Genomic DNA, 15450 nt, shown 5'->3' with positions numbered 1-15450 from the left:
GAGCCATGGAGCCAAGAAAGGAAGGTGCCCTGGAGGAGGGATGAGGCAGGGTGGCCGCCAGGGCCTGGGGGGGAGTCTGGGGGGAGCTCTGGGGGGGCAGCGGGGGGGAGGGGCGGGAATGCGGAGCCGGTCCCCTCCTTAAAAAGCCGGCGCACAGCTGCTGGTCCCCGAGCTGCCCGGAACGGATCCTCGTCCTTAAGGACAGGAGCCCACCCCGCGGGCGCAGCCTCCCTGGCCTCTCCAGCAGCGACCCCTGTTCCCGTTGGCGGGGCCGAGCGGGAGGGGCTTTGGTCTCTGATCATCCTGGGATCCGATGACCCAGACAGGACAGGGCTTCTCCTCGCCTCCAGCAGAGCCCAAGGACACCCTGGTCCAGCCCCGCTCGGGTGCCACCCAGCATGGTCTGGCGGGGACCGTGGACGAGGCCGGGAGCACCCACGACCCCTGGGCTCCCGTTCAGCTGCTGAACACGGGTGGGGTCTGCACTGGGGACAGCAGGAGGCCGAGAAAGGGGACTCTCAGACTCGCCTGAGCTACTGAAAGGCAAAGGTGACAGGACCCGGGACATCCTGCCCGTGGGGTCCAGATTCGAGCACTCAGAAATTCAGGCCATCTGTGACCGTCCCAAGGCGCCAGGGCCGAGTGTGAGCCTGGGGGGGGTGCTGTTTCAGCTCAGCTGTGGTCTGGGGCGCAGCAGGTGGGCACCCCCAGCCAGGAGCCCGTGGAAAGGCAGCACCCCAGGCCCCACGCCAGGCCTGCCGGATCAGAACCAGCATTCACACCAGAGGCCAAGTGATTAGATCACACACTGAGGTTCTAGAGCCTGCTCTCAGACTCCCGCCACTCCCTGTGTGGCCTCCAGTGAGTGACTTAATGTCTCTGGGTGAGTTTCCTTATCTGAAAGAACAGGAATACTCCCTTAATCCTCTTAGTAGCCTTGAGAGGAAGAAAGATAACGTCTGTAAAATGTCTAGCACGTGGCTGGTACCTGCTATGTGTTCAATGAACAGCGGCCCAAGGTGCCTGTTATCCTACTCACTCACCCACTCAGCACCCCTCTACCCGCTTCTCTTTGCAACCCCAGCATTGGGGTTTGGCACCCCAATCCCAAACACCTCTCTCTCCACGGCACTCCTGCAGCAGCCCCCCCAGTGGAGTCTGGGCCTTCTCTCTGGCCTCCTACAGGAGGCCCCACACAGTAGCCAGGTGTGATTATGGGAAATGCAAATCCACCCCTATCCCCCTCCACCCCACGCCCACCACTCTTCCATCAGGTACAGCCCCTAAGGAGGCCCAGGAGCCCTGCACTCGGCCAGCCGGGCTGCTTCTCCCCGCCCGGCTGTGCCTGCAGCCCCCGCCCTGCCTGCTGGACTCCCCTCAGCCTCCTGGACCATCCTCCTGGACGAGGCTGAACCCCCGTCGTGGAGATTTACTGAAGTTGAACTCTGACAAGGATCGTGTGACTCATTAATTAGCATCCATTTTCCCCACCAGAACGGGCTCCCCGAGCGGTAGCCCGGCCACTCACCGCTGTCCCCAGCACTTAGTGGAGTTCCCGGCACACAGAGGCCTCCATAAATACATATTGATTAGGTGCCTTAGGTTGGTGGCATCACAGGGGACCTGGCTGCTCATGTCACGGGGGCTGTGGAGAAAGGGGGACAGAAGCCCTCCCTGCCCAGTGGCCTTAATGTACTCGGCAGGAATTTGACGGAGGCCAGCAGGGCAAGGTCCCCCCACCCCCGTCCCCGTCCCCGAGCCGCTCCTGGTGGGCTCCTGGGCCTGTGGCCGACGGGAGGAGGTCCCGGCCAGGAGCACACAGCGCTCTGCTGCGGCACTTAGACCACTCCCTGACTGCAAATGGGGGGTCTCCCCGCTTCGCCCTCCACCACAGGCTGGGTGTCAGCTGGGGACAGGGGCCTGGGGGTGGGGTTAAAGGTGATGGATGGGGAGGACCTCGGCTCACGGACCCGTGCGTTCCAACAGGCCTGATGGAAAATGTCGTCTACAGCCCGCCTGGTGCAAGCGGATGTAGCGTTCCCCACGGCTCTGCCTTCCTCACTGAGCCCTCTGGTCACCTGAGAGTTACCAGGGTGGGGGCCGTCACCCCCATTTTACAGGCAGGCATTTATGAAACGCCAAACACCCCACTGCGAATGTGTGCATTGGCGCGTGCAGTTGTCACCACACCTCTGGGAGGCGCTGTTAGGGAGGAGGTCGGGCACAGCAATGGGCAGCCTGGCTTTGGACCCCAGTTCTCCCAGCTGTGTGTCCTTGGATAAGACACTTAACCTCTCTGTGCCTCGATTTTCTCATTTGTTTCAAAAGAGTGATACAGGAATGTCACACACAGCCAGATTTTTCATTCCCCCTCTTGTCTAATCTTCATATTCATCTTGTAAGATTAATGTCCTTACTCTCAGAATTCCAAGTGAGGAAACCGAGGCACTGGTCCTGGTGTCACAGGAAGTGCTGGTGGCGGGATGCCCCCTGCTTCTCACACAACAGGGCAACCGTACCCCCGCCTCCAAGGGGCTGCTCGTGCGGGTGCCCTGGGTCTGAAGACTTCCTTTCCTGTTACCCCCGCTGGACGTCCCCTGGGCACTGACAGCAGGTCCAGGTGCTCACGTCCCCAGTACCCCTGCAGGGGCCGTTTGCCATTACGGAGACGGAGCAGCTGGGTCCTGGGGGTCAGTAACGTGCCCAGGCGCTGGAGCAAGAGGGCACCTCCCCCATGGCGGCTCCCGGGTTCCCACCGCGGTCCCCAGGGTAAGACCGAGCCTCGTGTTCCTCACACGTGTGGCCAAGCGGCTGGCGGCCAGGCCTGGGGACGCCGGGGTCTGGCTGATCTGAGGGCTGTGTCCGTCACTCCAGGCGCCTCCCTGTCACAACATGGGCCTGGCACCTCCGGGCAGTGGGGGGCACACAGAGAAGCAGGACGAGGACTGGTTGCTGCCTGGTGCCAGCGGCCCATCCTGGCGGGCAAGAAACCGCCGCGGCCCGTCCCTGAAGGCTCAGGCGGCTGGAAGGAAAGGCTTCAAGGCTGCCCCAGCAGAGCCGCGGCCACGAGGTGAGAGGCAGGAAGCTCTCGGCCAACAGCCTGGACTGGGGTGCGCCAGCAGGGATCCCGCCCTGGGGCCCGCCTGACGGCTCGGTGGCATCTGTGTCAGCCAGGGGCACAGGTGACGTGTTTCAGGGCCCCTGGGGTTGGCACGAGGCCTGGGCTGAGGAAGGGAAAGGAGGCCAGGAGGTCAGGGCCTTGCTTGCCAGTTCCCAGCGTCCCCGCCTCTTGAGAGGCCTGGGGACAGGGAAACGGGCCGAAGCCCCAGAGGCCTACGTCCTCGGGTGCTCCCTGGACCCAAAGGAGGGCGCAGGGTGCTCCCCAGAGTCATCCTGGACCGAGGAGGAGGCCGGGAAGCCCTGCACTCGGGAGAAGGGCCCCGTCAGAGAATCTCGAACCCAGACCCAGAGTGAGCCGTCCCTGACCACGTCGGTCCCTGTGCCAGATGCGGTCACCGACTTTCTCTCAGCTAAGCCCCTTCGGCTATCTGGAAGCAGGTTCAAGCCCATCTTACGGAGAGCCGGAGGCTCGGGAGGTTGGTGACTCGAGGCTCACCGCCAGGAGACGGGGGACTGGACAAACCCAACCTCTTCCTCTTCCTGTCCCTCTTCCAACTCCCCCAGCGCCTGGCCTCCGCTCAGAAGACACGCACTGAGCACCTACTACGTCCCCTGAGCCCGGCCCAGCTGTGTACAGCAGGATACAGCGCCGGCCGCGTCCCTGTCATGGCTTCTGCATCCCGGGGCGGACAGACAGACAGTAAGGAGCAGGGGGCTCTGAAAGGGGGTCGGCAATATCCAGCAAAGGAAAGGTGGCTGAGCTCGGGGAGGGCAGGGAAGGCCTCCGGAGGACAGCGGAGCCGACGCCTGAATTACTCATATCTGGGAAAAAGTCCCGCTCTCCATTCAGACTCAGAAACGCCTCTCCTCCTGCTGCTCCTCTGAGGCCCGCGGGCAGATTCCAAGGTACAGACTTACTACGTATTTCCTCTCTCTCTTTTTCTGTCTAGAAAGACTTGCAAAACCCACAGAGGTCACCCGTCCACGGGGAGAGAGACAGTAAATGGCCAGCTCCGCCGCACACACGACTCGGCCCCTGGAGCCGCTCCTCCTGCGGAGCGAGTCTGCACTCATCAGGCGGCTCGAGGCGTTCTCTCCCCATTTTTCTAGGAAAGAAATGGACGGAGGGCGCGCAGGGGCGGGGGGCACTCCGAATCCCCACAGGCTCGCGCTGTCTCACTCCCTCCAGGACTGGATTTCAGGGGGCACCCGGGACGTTTTCTTTGCCGGGCTGAGCCCAGGCGCTGCTTGAAAGGATCATAAGAGATCACCCGGTCCCCGGGGGACAGTGAGACATCCCGCCATTTGACCTGGAAACTCGGAAACACAAGGACCAAAGGACAATTAACTATGAAAACAGAAAGGCTCCCGTCAGGATGCAGGAGGAAAGCGGGAGGATTCAGTCGAGTTCCACGGATGCTTCGAGTGGTTCAGGATCAAAATCAGAACAAAGGCTCACGCAGGCCTGCGGCTGCCTGGACGTTCAGGTCCCCTCTCCTCCGCGCCCCCCACTCCCCGGGAACTGCAGACGGCCTCCGCGGCCCTGCCTTCCAGGGCACCAGGATTTCCTCCTTCCAAGCAGCCTCTAGATCTGGGGCTCCCTGCTGGGGCCTGAGAACCTGCTGCAGCCCTTCCAGAGAAGGGAGCCCTGGAGGGACAGCCTGCGACAGGTGACGTCCCCAAACCTCCACCACCTCTCTCCCCTGCACTTGCTCTGGAGGCACCACTGTAGGGGACGATGGCTCCCTGGGCTTTCCCATAGATCCCAGAGACAGGCTCCCGTGACACTTCCTGTAAAAGAAAGGGCCATTGCATAAAACCATCCACAGGCTGGCCACGGTGGGGGTGGCATGGAGCGGGGTCCCCTCACCCCCCGGCTGCGGGCCTTCCTAACGAGGGTGGTCTCTGCCCCGCTGCGGACCTGAGGGGCTGCTCTTGCTGGGGGTGCGTGTCCTTTGCTGGAGGAAGGGACGCCTCTCGCTGCCGCAGTGGACTTGGCGTTTCACTTATGGACCCGAGAAGGACGTGAGTCACTGTCTGAGCCCGGGTTTGACCTGACCGTGGGCCGGCCTGGGCCCACTTAAAATGAATGGAAAAAAAAATGAGCCTCATTAGCTGGAATTCAACAGCTTCCCTCCCGCCTGGGAAGTCACGCGGTGAGAAAGGGGGTCAGGATGGAGGAGATGCAGAATGATGAAGAATGTAGATGCGAAAACGTTTCCCCGAGAGAGAGGAGGAGCTGTGGCTATTTAAACCACGAAAAGTTTAAACCCTCTTGAGGTCAGAGAAAGAACCAGAGAAAAATCAGAGGCCCATTTCCTCTCTGCCCATGAAGCCAGCCAGCATTTAAAATGTGAAGCATCTCTAAACAGCCGTTTGATTAGAGTGCTTTTCCCCCCCTCATCCAGGCTATGATGATTAGCCAACGCCTGGGAGATGAGATTTAAATACGCCAATCAGTCCGTCTCAAGAGTGTAGGGGGAACCACGCGGGCTGTGATCATGGGTGAGCGGTGACTGCTCTGGTGGGGTCTCGGACATTCTGGAGATGGGAAGTCCAGCCGGTGACCTCTCTGCAGGGTTGGAGCTGCTGTTTCTCCACTTTAAAAAAATCAAACAGCAACGCCAGGAATTATCTGAGAATTCCACGGGTGTGACCTTTAAAGGGAGTGATTGTGAGTACTTCTGGTGATAACTCGGCCGCCATTTCTTCCCTAATGGGGCATTTTCAAAACCAGCAGGATGAAGGCGATAACCTGGCCTCACAGCAGTGCCAACAGACTGGACCTGCAATATCCAGCTAATGCCCCACTTTCTCCGACAGCCATCATTTCTTGGGTTGGAAATTGTCAAAAACCTACAGATTCACAATCTCTCACAGGCGGCAGGGGTAGGCAGAAAGGGCCCTCGCGGTCGAGATTGGTCCCTAATGGGACAGAACGTCATCCCAAGGGACAGCGACTCGCCATTTCCAAGAGTTCTTCTGCGTCGCTACTGGGGATGGGCACTTAGCCAAGAAGGACATGGGTTAAAACCAAGCCTTATCGAAGACTTGGGCTGGCACCAAACCGGGTCCGTTCTTCACCCCACTGGCTGGGAGGGAGGGAGGTGACTTCTTCGGCCCGTGCTACAGAAACATGGGTGTCTTGGACATAAAAAGATGTTACCAGGCAACACGAACGAATCCCATTGATGATCCATCCCATAGTAATAGCTTTTATAATTAAAGACGACCGAAAACACAATAGATCCCAACGCAGAGGGCGATCATGGGGAGACGGGGCCATCTCTGTGCCTTCCACAGCCACTCTCCCACCGTCCCCCCCCGTTGGGCCGTGCACCTTCACGGGAGGGAGTGGAGAGGTCTGTGACTAACGGTCGGTGGCCAGAGCTCTCCCAGGGCCAGCACCTCCTTGACTAAGTCCTCACAGGTGACACAAAGCCCCTGAGGGCCTCGCACAACTGAGCCATCCGAATGCTCCATGGCGTGTCTACATCGCAGATTCTCTTGAGAAGCACTGGCTGGCGTCTGGGTGGCCAGCTGGTCCAATCACGAGGTCAGTGTCTCCTCAGGTGAGGGCCTTGGGTCACGCTGCCCCTGCCCCGCGAGTCTTCACCTTTCCTTGGGATTGAAAGACGTGTCTGTGATCTCAGTTCCGTGTACCGGGTACCTCCGGGCTGATCCCGTTTCCAGGATCCCATTCCTTCCCTTATCCGTAGCCAGGGCCAAGAAATCACGCCCGTTTGCCCAGGAACAGTTCAGAGGTCCCATGCACTGCCCTTGAACTTGGACCACCCTCGGCGGCCAAGCGGTCAAAAATGCCAGCCAGGGCCTTAATTCGTAATTAGCCGTTGGCGAGACAGAGGACCTGCCCACGGAAGATGTGCCTGCCTCGACCGCACAGGAGAACGAGGCTCAGCGCGGGGATACGTGGAAAGAGAACTCTCCCGGGAGGAAATGTTTTGCAAAATCTATTTCCTTGACAACTGTTTTCCAAGCAAATTCTGGTACTGTAGGTTGTTTCCCCCCAATGGTTCTGAACAATCCTGGTATCAAAAAAAAAAAAAAATCAACACTGTTAAATGCCCTAGTGTGAAAAACAGGGATTAAAATAGAAGCCAAAAAAAAAAAAGAAAAGAAAAGAAAATGAAGCTTTCAGAGTTGAAAACTAAAAGCTCAGGATCTGCCACCTTTTGAAGGGACGTAGGAGTGGGCAGTAAGGAGCAGGAGATGGGCCCCGACAAGGGGTGCCGATGGCCGACCCTGGACGGGGCGAGGACGATGGGCTGCCGGGCTGGGTCCCTCGCTGCAGAGCTGGAGGCGGAACCCAGTTCTCTGTGGGGAGCAGAGGCCCTTGACCACCCCTTTCTGGGGGTTTGAAGAAGGTCCAAGAACCACCCCATCAGCCCACCGGACTCCACGATGTTCCTGTAAAATCACAACTCCTGACGTTCTAGGGGCAAGTTCCACATAGAACGTTCCGTCCTCCTATCAGACGACGCGTCCGACATCAGGTTCTCAGCGTTTCGTGGGAAGATGATCTTGTAGACCTGGTGGGCTTCCTGGGTGTGGGCAGAACCACACCCCGGGGCCAAGACTGAGCAGTGCAGAAGGTGCCCCTCCTCAACCCTTCTCCCCCCAGGACTTCAATGGACTTACTAGCTCAGCTCTATATAGGTCATGTCAAATCGGGTCACTTCTTTACATTCCCATCTACCCCTTCGGTGTTTTCCTTCTGTTTTTTCAGTGTCCGGGGCTGAACCCAGGGGCTCACCGTGCGAGGCCAGCTCTCTGCCACTGAGCTGCACTCAGCCCCACCCACCCAGTCGCCCTCCTCTTCACCCCCCCAACATCACAAGAACGGTGCTAGACTCGGGGAGACATTTTATTTTTTAGTTGTAGATGAACACCATATCTTTTTACTTTCTTTCTTTATTTCTCTAGGGTGCTGAGGATGGAACCCAGGGCCTCACCCATGCTAGGTGAGCTCTCTACCGCTGAGCCCCAGCCCCAGCCCCAGCCTGGGGGGAGGATCATTTTTTAAATCAGGGTTCTTGACTTGGAGTTGACGGGTGGGCTTCAGGGAGCCGTCAACCGCTTGAAACCTAAATGAGGTGCGTGCTTACTCGCACGCACGTGTGAGTGCACCTGTGCTAAGTGACAGTCAGGGAGAGGGGAGTCTGTGACCCAAGACAATGTTGAGACTCACACGAAAGCTCTACTGCGGACAGCTGTGTTCTGTTGCAGAGGCCTCTCTACAGAGGAGGGACAGAAGGGGGGACAGAAGGCGGCACCCTGGAGGCCATGCTTGGGCTGGGCCTGGACAAATGCAAAGGGGTTTGGCTTCACCTGCTGGATGCCAAAGAAGGCGGCTGCCTCCTCCTGGGGACGGCCTCTTCCTCCAGCTGCCCTGAGACCTGCCATCCCCACTCTCCGCCCCACTCCAGGCTCACCCCTCATTTTATTGACTCATTCCACAAGTTTTTCCTGGGGCTTCCTCGTGCCAGGCCCTGTGCACAAGACAGAGGTGGGTCCCTGCCCTCCTGGGCTGACATTCCGGACAGACGTCCATCACCCAAACACACAGTGATCACAAACTGCAAAACAGGAGGACACAGAAAGCGGGGCAGAGCTCCCTGTGGGGCCCCAAGATTCCAGGGAGACAGGAAGGCTTCCGGAACATTCGAACCTCCGTGCTCCCTGGCTAGCAATGTGGATCATAAACCACCCGGCAGGTCTGAAAATGCCTCTAGGGGAGAGACGCAGGTCACGGGGCTTGACAGAGGCCGGAGCCGGGAGCTCGAAGCGGCCCTCGCAGGTAAGAGGGCGAGCAGGCCAGCCTGCTGGGTTTCTTCCATGAAACTTGTTTTTAAACTTCTTTCAGGTGTGTGGGGCTCATCTCCAACCTCCTTCAACCCCCCACACAGACGGAGAGCCACCAACGTAGCTTTCGAGGGGCAGCGGGTGCCCCCCTTCCCAGATATAATGGGATGGGGTTCTGTTGCCCTCTTACTGGTCTCCTTCCCCGGGGCACCCTGGATATTCACCCCAACGTCCTTTCAACTTCCTGCCGGTCACACAGACTCGTCCCCATCAGTGTGAGGTTGGACCATGGGACCGTGGTGGAGACAGCAGCTTATTCTAGGTTGGGGGGGGAGGATCGTGACACAGAGGAATCATTTGTGCCTCCAAGAAGAGAGGTGAGAGGTTGCAGATACGCACGTGGAGGTGACATACTTATTGTGTGTTTGTCCCACTCTCTCCACTAGGTCAGAATTTGAATCCGTGTCTGTGTTGCTCATTGCCCTGTCCTTGGAGCGTGGCACATGGCACTCACTGAATTGAGTATTTTGCTAAATAAATGACAGTGAATGCAAGGGGACCAGGGCACAATGGTTTGAGGTCACAGCCAGAAGCAAAGGCACAGGTAATCCAAGTCAGGGGACGCGGGGATGGACACGGGTTGATACTTTCACTTACTGTAACGAGTAAGACCAAAATGAAATGACAAAACCAGCCACGACTTCATCTGCTTGTCAGTGATGTAAGCACTTCTTTGGGATAGTAGTTTTTGAACATCAGAAGAATCTTTTTTCAATTATTTTGTGCTATGTACATATTTTTATCAACATTTTATCCATTGCTTTTTTGGGGGGGGGGGGAGGGAGCGGTACCAGGGATTGAACTCAGGGGCACTTGACCACCGAGCCACATCCCTGGCCCTATTTTGTATTTTTTTATTTAGAGACAGGGTCTCACAGTTGCTTAGTGCCTCGCTTTTGCAGAGGCTGGCTTTGAACTTGTGATCTTCCTGCCTGAACTTCCTGAGTCACTGGGACTACAGGTGTGCACCACCATGCCCAGATTATCCATTGCTTTTTAAGTTTGGACCTTTATCAAAACCAAATATCAAATCTGGATTTATAGTGTTTGCCAATTTCTGTGGTGTAAATATTCCCAGCACAGCCCAATTCAAGCTACCAACACGATGTCACTGAACACAGCCGGTGGATGCAGTGGTGCACCACAGCATATCCACAGGCAATCTATGTGTACAGAGGCATTCTAAAATGTAGCAAAACAATTAGGAAGGGGTGAGTTTTGAATATTGACTACCCTTGTTTTTAATGTAATTTACTGAATGGTAAACTGATGTAATTGGTTTTTTAAATAATGATTGTTTTTTTAACAATCAGCTCACAAAATTCCCAGCTCTCCGGAGTCAGCTCTAGGATATCACCGAGTGTATCCAACAGGATCCAGTAAGGCAGGATCCCAGGAGACACAGCGTCAAATGGACTCACCCAGAACCGTGCAATCAGAAGTTAGAAGGAAGCTACATTGATGTACAGCATGTGACTTCTGCCATTTAAAAAGTAAAGATTTGGGGGCTGGGGATGTGGCTCAAGCGGTATCGTGCTCGCCTGGCATGCATGCGGCCTGGGTTCGATCCTCAGCACCACATACCAACAAAGATGTTGTGCCACCAAAAACTAAAAAATAAATGTTGAAAGTTCTCTCTCTCTCTCTCTCTCTCTTTCTCTCTTAAAAAAAAAAAATTCTGTAAAAAAAAAAGCTTTAAAAATAAATAAATAAATAAAAAGTAAAGATTTCTTCCAAATTATATTTGAGGCCTCACATTCTCCCCTTTGATTTAGGATCTCTAACTAAGAGTCCTGCTGCAGGTGCCCCCAGGCCCGCTCGGTTCCTGGAGAGAAGGGCGTGCCAGGTGTCCTCTGCCTCTGGAGGTCTGAGAGAGACCCTCCAGCCCTGCGCTTTTTATGGAGTGAGGCTTCATGTGGACAACTGGCCCCAGAGTCACACCGGAAGCTCCCAGCAGGTCCAAGGGGAGGGCAGGGCAGAGGGGAGGGCAGAGCTAGGGTGCTGCAGGAGTAGGGCCCGGAGCTATGCTGGCTCCAGCTGGGCAGGGGAGGTGGCCCGGGAGCAAGCCTTCTGCAGTGGAGCAGCCCTGACTCTGGAGACTGCCCTTGTCTCTGGCTCAGCAACAAGATGAACCAATTCCCGACCTCCTCCTACCCAAGTCCCTGGCTGGGTCCACTTGTGCTTAAAATGGGGCAGAGCCCAGGTCAGTGGGTGACCTCACAGGCAGGCCCCTCCACCAGGCGCTGGGAGACAGCGGCCTCAGCCCAGCCCTGCAGCGGCCTCGCTCTTCAGGCACAACGAGGGGCCTGCCAGGAAAAGCCTGGCCTTGTTTATGCTGCTGGCTGAAAGATGCAGGCTGCAGATAACCCAGCAGGCAGGACAGGCTCTCTGTGGAGTCAAGTTGATGGAATGTGCGTGCGGAGACTGGGAGTGACCCGGGGACATGAGAGGTGCTGGCAGGGCCAGGGGCCTGTGCCAAGCCGGGAATGAGCGCATGAGCCTTGGCTACTCTGGGTCACAGCCCAGGACCCGTCCACTCCACAGGAGCCTGGGACTTAGGGGTGCAGAGATCACTGGCATGGAGGTCGGGGTGGGGGTGGAGCCTCGGCCTCCTCATCTGGAGAGAAGTCAACTTCCTGCTTTAAAGATCAAAGGAGACAATGAAGAGAAGCCTCCAGGAGGGGCTGAGCCTCAGGGGAGACACACAATTTCAGTAGGAGTTTGAAGGAGCAGCGGCCATGTCCTCCCCAAGCTCACTCCGTGTCCTGGGCCACTCCCTTCCCTCCCCGGTGGAGCCCCAAGCCCCTCTTCACCCTTGTGGGGCCCTCTCCAGGTGACATCCTGGCTCTGCCACTGTTGTGTAACGTCCCTGAGCCTCGGTCCTCGACGGTAAAACCAGGGTGACCGTCCCTGTCCCCCAGCTCCATGGAGACGATGAGCAGCAGATGGGACCGGCCACCCGCATCACCGAGTCTTGGCTTTGGATTACTAACATCTGCAAGGCCACCCAGAGTGTGGCCAGGTGCAACTGGGCGCAGGGGACATGGTCCCCTCTCCAGACCATCTGAGGCGGGGGCAGGGAAGCCGGAGGCCACCAGGGGCAGGGACGACGTGATGCCCCTAGAGGGGGTGGGCCCTGCCGCCAGGGCAGGCTGTGTTCGTTCAACCACTTGCTTTCATCCCACGGCTGGTGCTGGCTGGAGCTGATTTCCCTGGACCGTGGCAGGGACAAGTTACGTGGGTGCTGTCCTTCCAGTGCAGGTGGCAGATAAAAGGCGGCGGCAGCCAGTGATCACTGGTTACAAGGCCCCTGGGGGAACGGGGCGACACAGGGCACCCCCCCTGCCCCTGCCCCGCCTGCCTTCCTGCTCTTCCACGGCTCAATCTGCATCAATCTCTTCTTTGTGTGTCTGTCAACAGGCGGCCCCGAGCCCCCAAAAGGGACATAAATAGAACCGAAGTACACTTGATTCTCAGCACCTCAAGTGTAAGCCCTGGGTCTTTCGGGGGCAGACGAGCAAGAAATTATGTCTTGCTGAAGAGAAATAAGAGCATAGATCGCCCGTGCGCACGGGGAGTCATCTAGCAAGCTGGGCAAGGCCGGCGCCACCCGTCCAGCCCTGGGCCTTGTTTCCCGGCCTTGCGGGGACCCAAGCACCTCACCCTCAAGCTGCCCTGCTCCACTCCCCCAGCCTCTGACGGGCACCGGGAAAGGCACACGTGAGGACACTGTGTTGCGTCTGGAAGTTCCCTTGCTCCCCACAAAGGGCTCTCGGGACCTGACCCTGGCAGCCCAGTGACAGTAGGATGACAGGCTGGAGCAGAAGCTGGAGGGCCCTCTCCAGGGGGACCCCAGGCCTGAGGCCTCTCCTCTGCCTGGCAAAGGCCCAGGCTGGTCATCTCTCCACCTGGCCTCCTCCGCTCCTGCCTGACTGGCCAAGCTGAACCGGTGGCCAGATGCCAGCCTGGGCGTGACCACCAGGCGTCTCCAAGGCTCTGCTCCTTTCAATGACCTGCTGCAGTCAGCACTGGGATACGGCAGGCACACACGGGGTGGCAGGAGGGGAGACCCCAGGAGGGACCCACACCCAGGCTTATTTATCCCAGACGTGAGGCTGGCCCTGTGAAAGAGGATTCCATCCAATACTTTAGTGAAGCTACTTCCGGCAAATCAGTAGCCTGGGGGGGGGGTCACGTGGACCTGCAGACACACTATGGAATGGTGTCTGAAAAGACACGATGTGATGGTCAGACGTGGCATCATTGTACTGTGCCCCCTAAATCCGTACAAATATGACGTCAATAAAAACGTTTTTTAAAGTAGAACGGAAAAGAGATGATGATCTCAACCCAAGGCCCCCATCAGCTTTGGACTAGTCTGGTCCATTGGGAAACAACCCCCTCCCCCCCCCCAAAAAAAGAAGCCACTGCCGAGGACCCGTGGCCGGGTGCAGTGGCCCTCCCACCTGCCCGGCTGGGGAGCTGCGGTGCCACACCAACAGGCTCAGGGACTCAGCGACAAGACTGTCTTCTTCAAATCCAACTATAACCGGAGAAATTGAGGTTCGGGGACCAAAGCGCCTTCCTTGACGCCCTCCTATTAACCCGCGAACAAGTCCCTGGGGGAAGAAATCGGCATTTGCTGGAGGGTTTTGGAAAGGAGGAGATTTTGTCCCACAGCCTTGGACGTCAGTTCCCGGGTCAGAAGCTGACAAGACACCAGGAGGGAAACCAGGAGGCAGGCGGAAGAGGCTCCGCCAACCAGCCCTCTCTGCCCCACACATCGATCACCTCCCGTCCCCCGGGGCCAGAGGAAAGATCCAGAGAACAGTTTTCCATTTGTAGGTGTCAAACTCAGCTCACTCCCTTGGAGCCAAGAAAAGAGATTTCCACTACAAGTGTCGGCCGTTTCCCGGTAACTAAACTCGTCATTTGGCATTTCAAGAGCATCCGAGATTCGAGAGGCGTAACTGCGGAGGCGAGAAGAGAGGGTCACTTCTTCACTCGCCCACACCGTCTGCAAGGGCTGACTGTAACCCTGGGAGAGCAGCCGCTTCCACAGGAGCCTCCTGCCCGAGAACGAGGGGACCCAGACAGGGGCTGCAGAGCTGCCGCGGCAAGGGGCCTAGACCCGGAGAAGTGAAGAGGACTTGCCCAGGATCCCGCAGGACATGAATGCCTTCCTCCAGGATCTCTGGGGACCAAGCAGGCTGGAGCACTCAGTCGGAGCTGTGTTCTCAGTTTTGCCTTAGTTTTAAAATAGCCCAGCTCACAGGATGGTTTATTTCGGACCAACGAGGCCTCGCTGTGTTTCAAGCCACTCTGATTCTCAGAGGACAGACGGCCTGTGTGCTGGAGAACCCCACAGCACTTTGGAAACACGGAAAACGTACAGGCTGGACGTGAGCGGACTACGTTCCACGGCATCTGACACAAACGCAGCCATCCCAGGAAAGCCAACAGAGCAAAAGCTGGCTACGCGAACAGAAAGGACCGTTAGTGGTGTGCTCTGTGGGACGGCCTTTCCTCCAGAGTCTGGATCCAGACAGCAGCTCATACTTGCTCCCAAATAAAGTCAGGACTGCTTTCCTTTCACACAGCCTTACCCTCTGCAAGGAGTCAGGTGCCTGGGGTCCACTAAGACAACAGTCTCTACAGAAGACATCAGGCCTTTGCTAAGTCCCCGTCTGTAAAGGCGACCCCCAGTATTACTGTGTATAGGAACTGGAAATTAAGGCTCAGGGGGGTTAATGGAGATAAGTGACTCTGGATTCCTGGCTGGAGGATACAAAGGGCTACCTGTCTGGGTAATGCTGCTCCTATAACCCAGGAAGTCCCACACTCATCTCACTGCCCAGCCAGGAACAGATCGTGGGCTCTCCAGTGGGGTGCTACGGACACTCTGGACTTCACAGAGTCTGGTGTTGAGCAGCGTTCCGAGCGCCCACCCTCTAGATGCCAATGGCATCTCCCACTGTGACAACCCAAACTATCTCCCGGGGAGAGGAGAGGCTGGACATGGGAGAGGCCACGGCTGAGCCAGAGCAGCCTGATTCCAGGGAAAGGAGACATGAAGGTCCACACCCTCCCCGACACAGCCCCTTGCCCAGGACCCTCTCACCTGCAGGGTCCAAGAGGGCTCAGAAAAGCCAGGAGTCCATGGGGCTGCCATCCGGAGTGGGGTGACAGTCCGGCCACTTAGGAGGAATCTGTGAGGGGTCCGCAGTAGTCATGTCACAGTGCAGAACGTCTCCCTGTGAGGGCCCCTGGGGGAGCCGGGTTGTGACCAGCAGCATCAGGAAACCTTCACCAGGAACCCAACACTGAGTGACCGCAGAAACTGATCTTTATTAAAGACCTACTATGTGCCAGGCATTCTGTGTAAACACCAACCCCCAGGGTCCTGCTGTCACCCACCGTGCAGGAAAAGAGACTGAGGCTGTGGCT

At 57.4% G+C, this 15450-nt stretch overlaps 1 protein-coding gene and 1 long non-coding RNA gene across 8 annotated transcripts in view; one reads left to right on the top strand and one right to left on the bottom strand.

Annotated features, from left to right (window-relative positions):
• Positions 1-15450, bottom strand: part of Man1c1 (mannosidase alpha class 1C member 1) — a 112999-nt gene that overhangs the window by 74835 nt on the left and 22714 nt on the right. The window lies entirely within an intron of this gene.
• On the top strand, positions 1939-10728 carry LOC144367951 (uncharacterized). 2 transcript variants are annotated; one of them, XR_013427614.1, is made up of 4 exons: positions 1939-3820; positions 4071-8938; positions 9390-9547; positions 10317-10728. It is a non-coding gene; the product is annotated as an uncharacterized LOC144367951 (long non-coding RNA). The 2 variants fall into 2 exon arrangements; XR_013427613.1 differs by having other exon boundaries at positions 1940-3820; positions 4071-9547.

Source organism: Ictidomys tridecemlineatus, chromosome 11 (genome assembly GCF_052094955.1).
Source record: "Ictidomys tridecemlineatus isolate mIctTri1 chromosome 11, mIctTri1.hap1, whole genome shotgun sequence".
Taxonomy (NCBI): domain Eukaryota; kingdom Metazoa; phylum Chordata; class Mammalia; order Rodentia; family Sciuridae; genus Ictidomys; species Ictidomys tridecemlineatus.
Note: the sequence above shows the minus strand (reverse complement) of the source record. Positions and strands in the feature narration are given on the sequence as shown.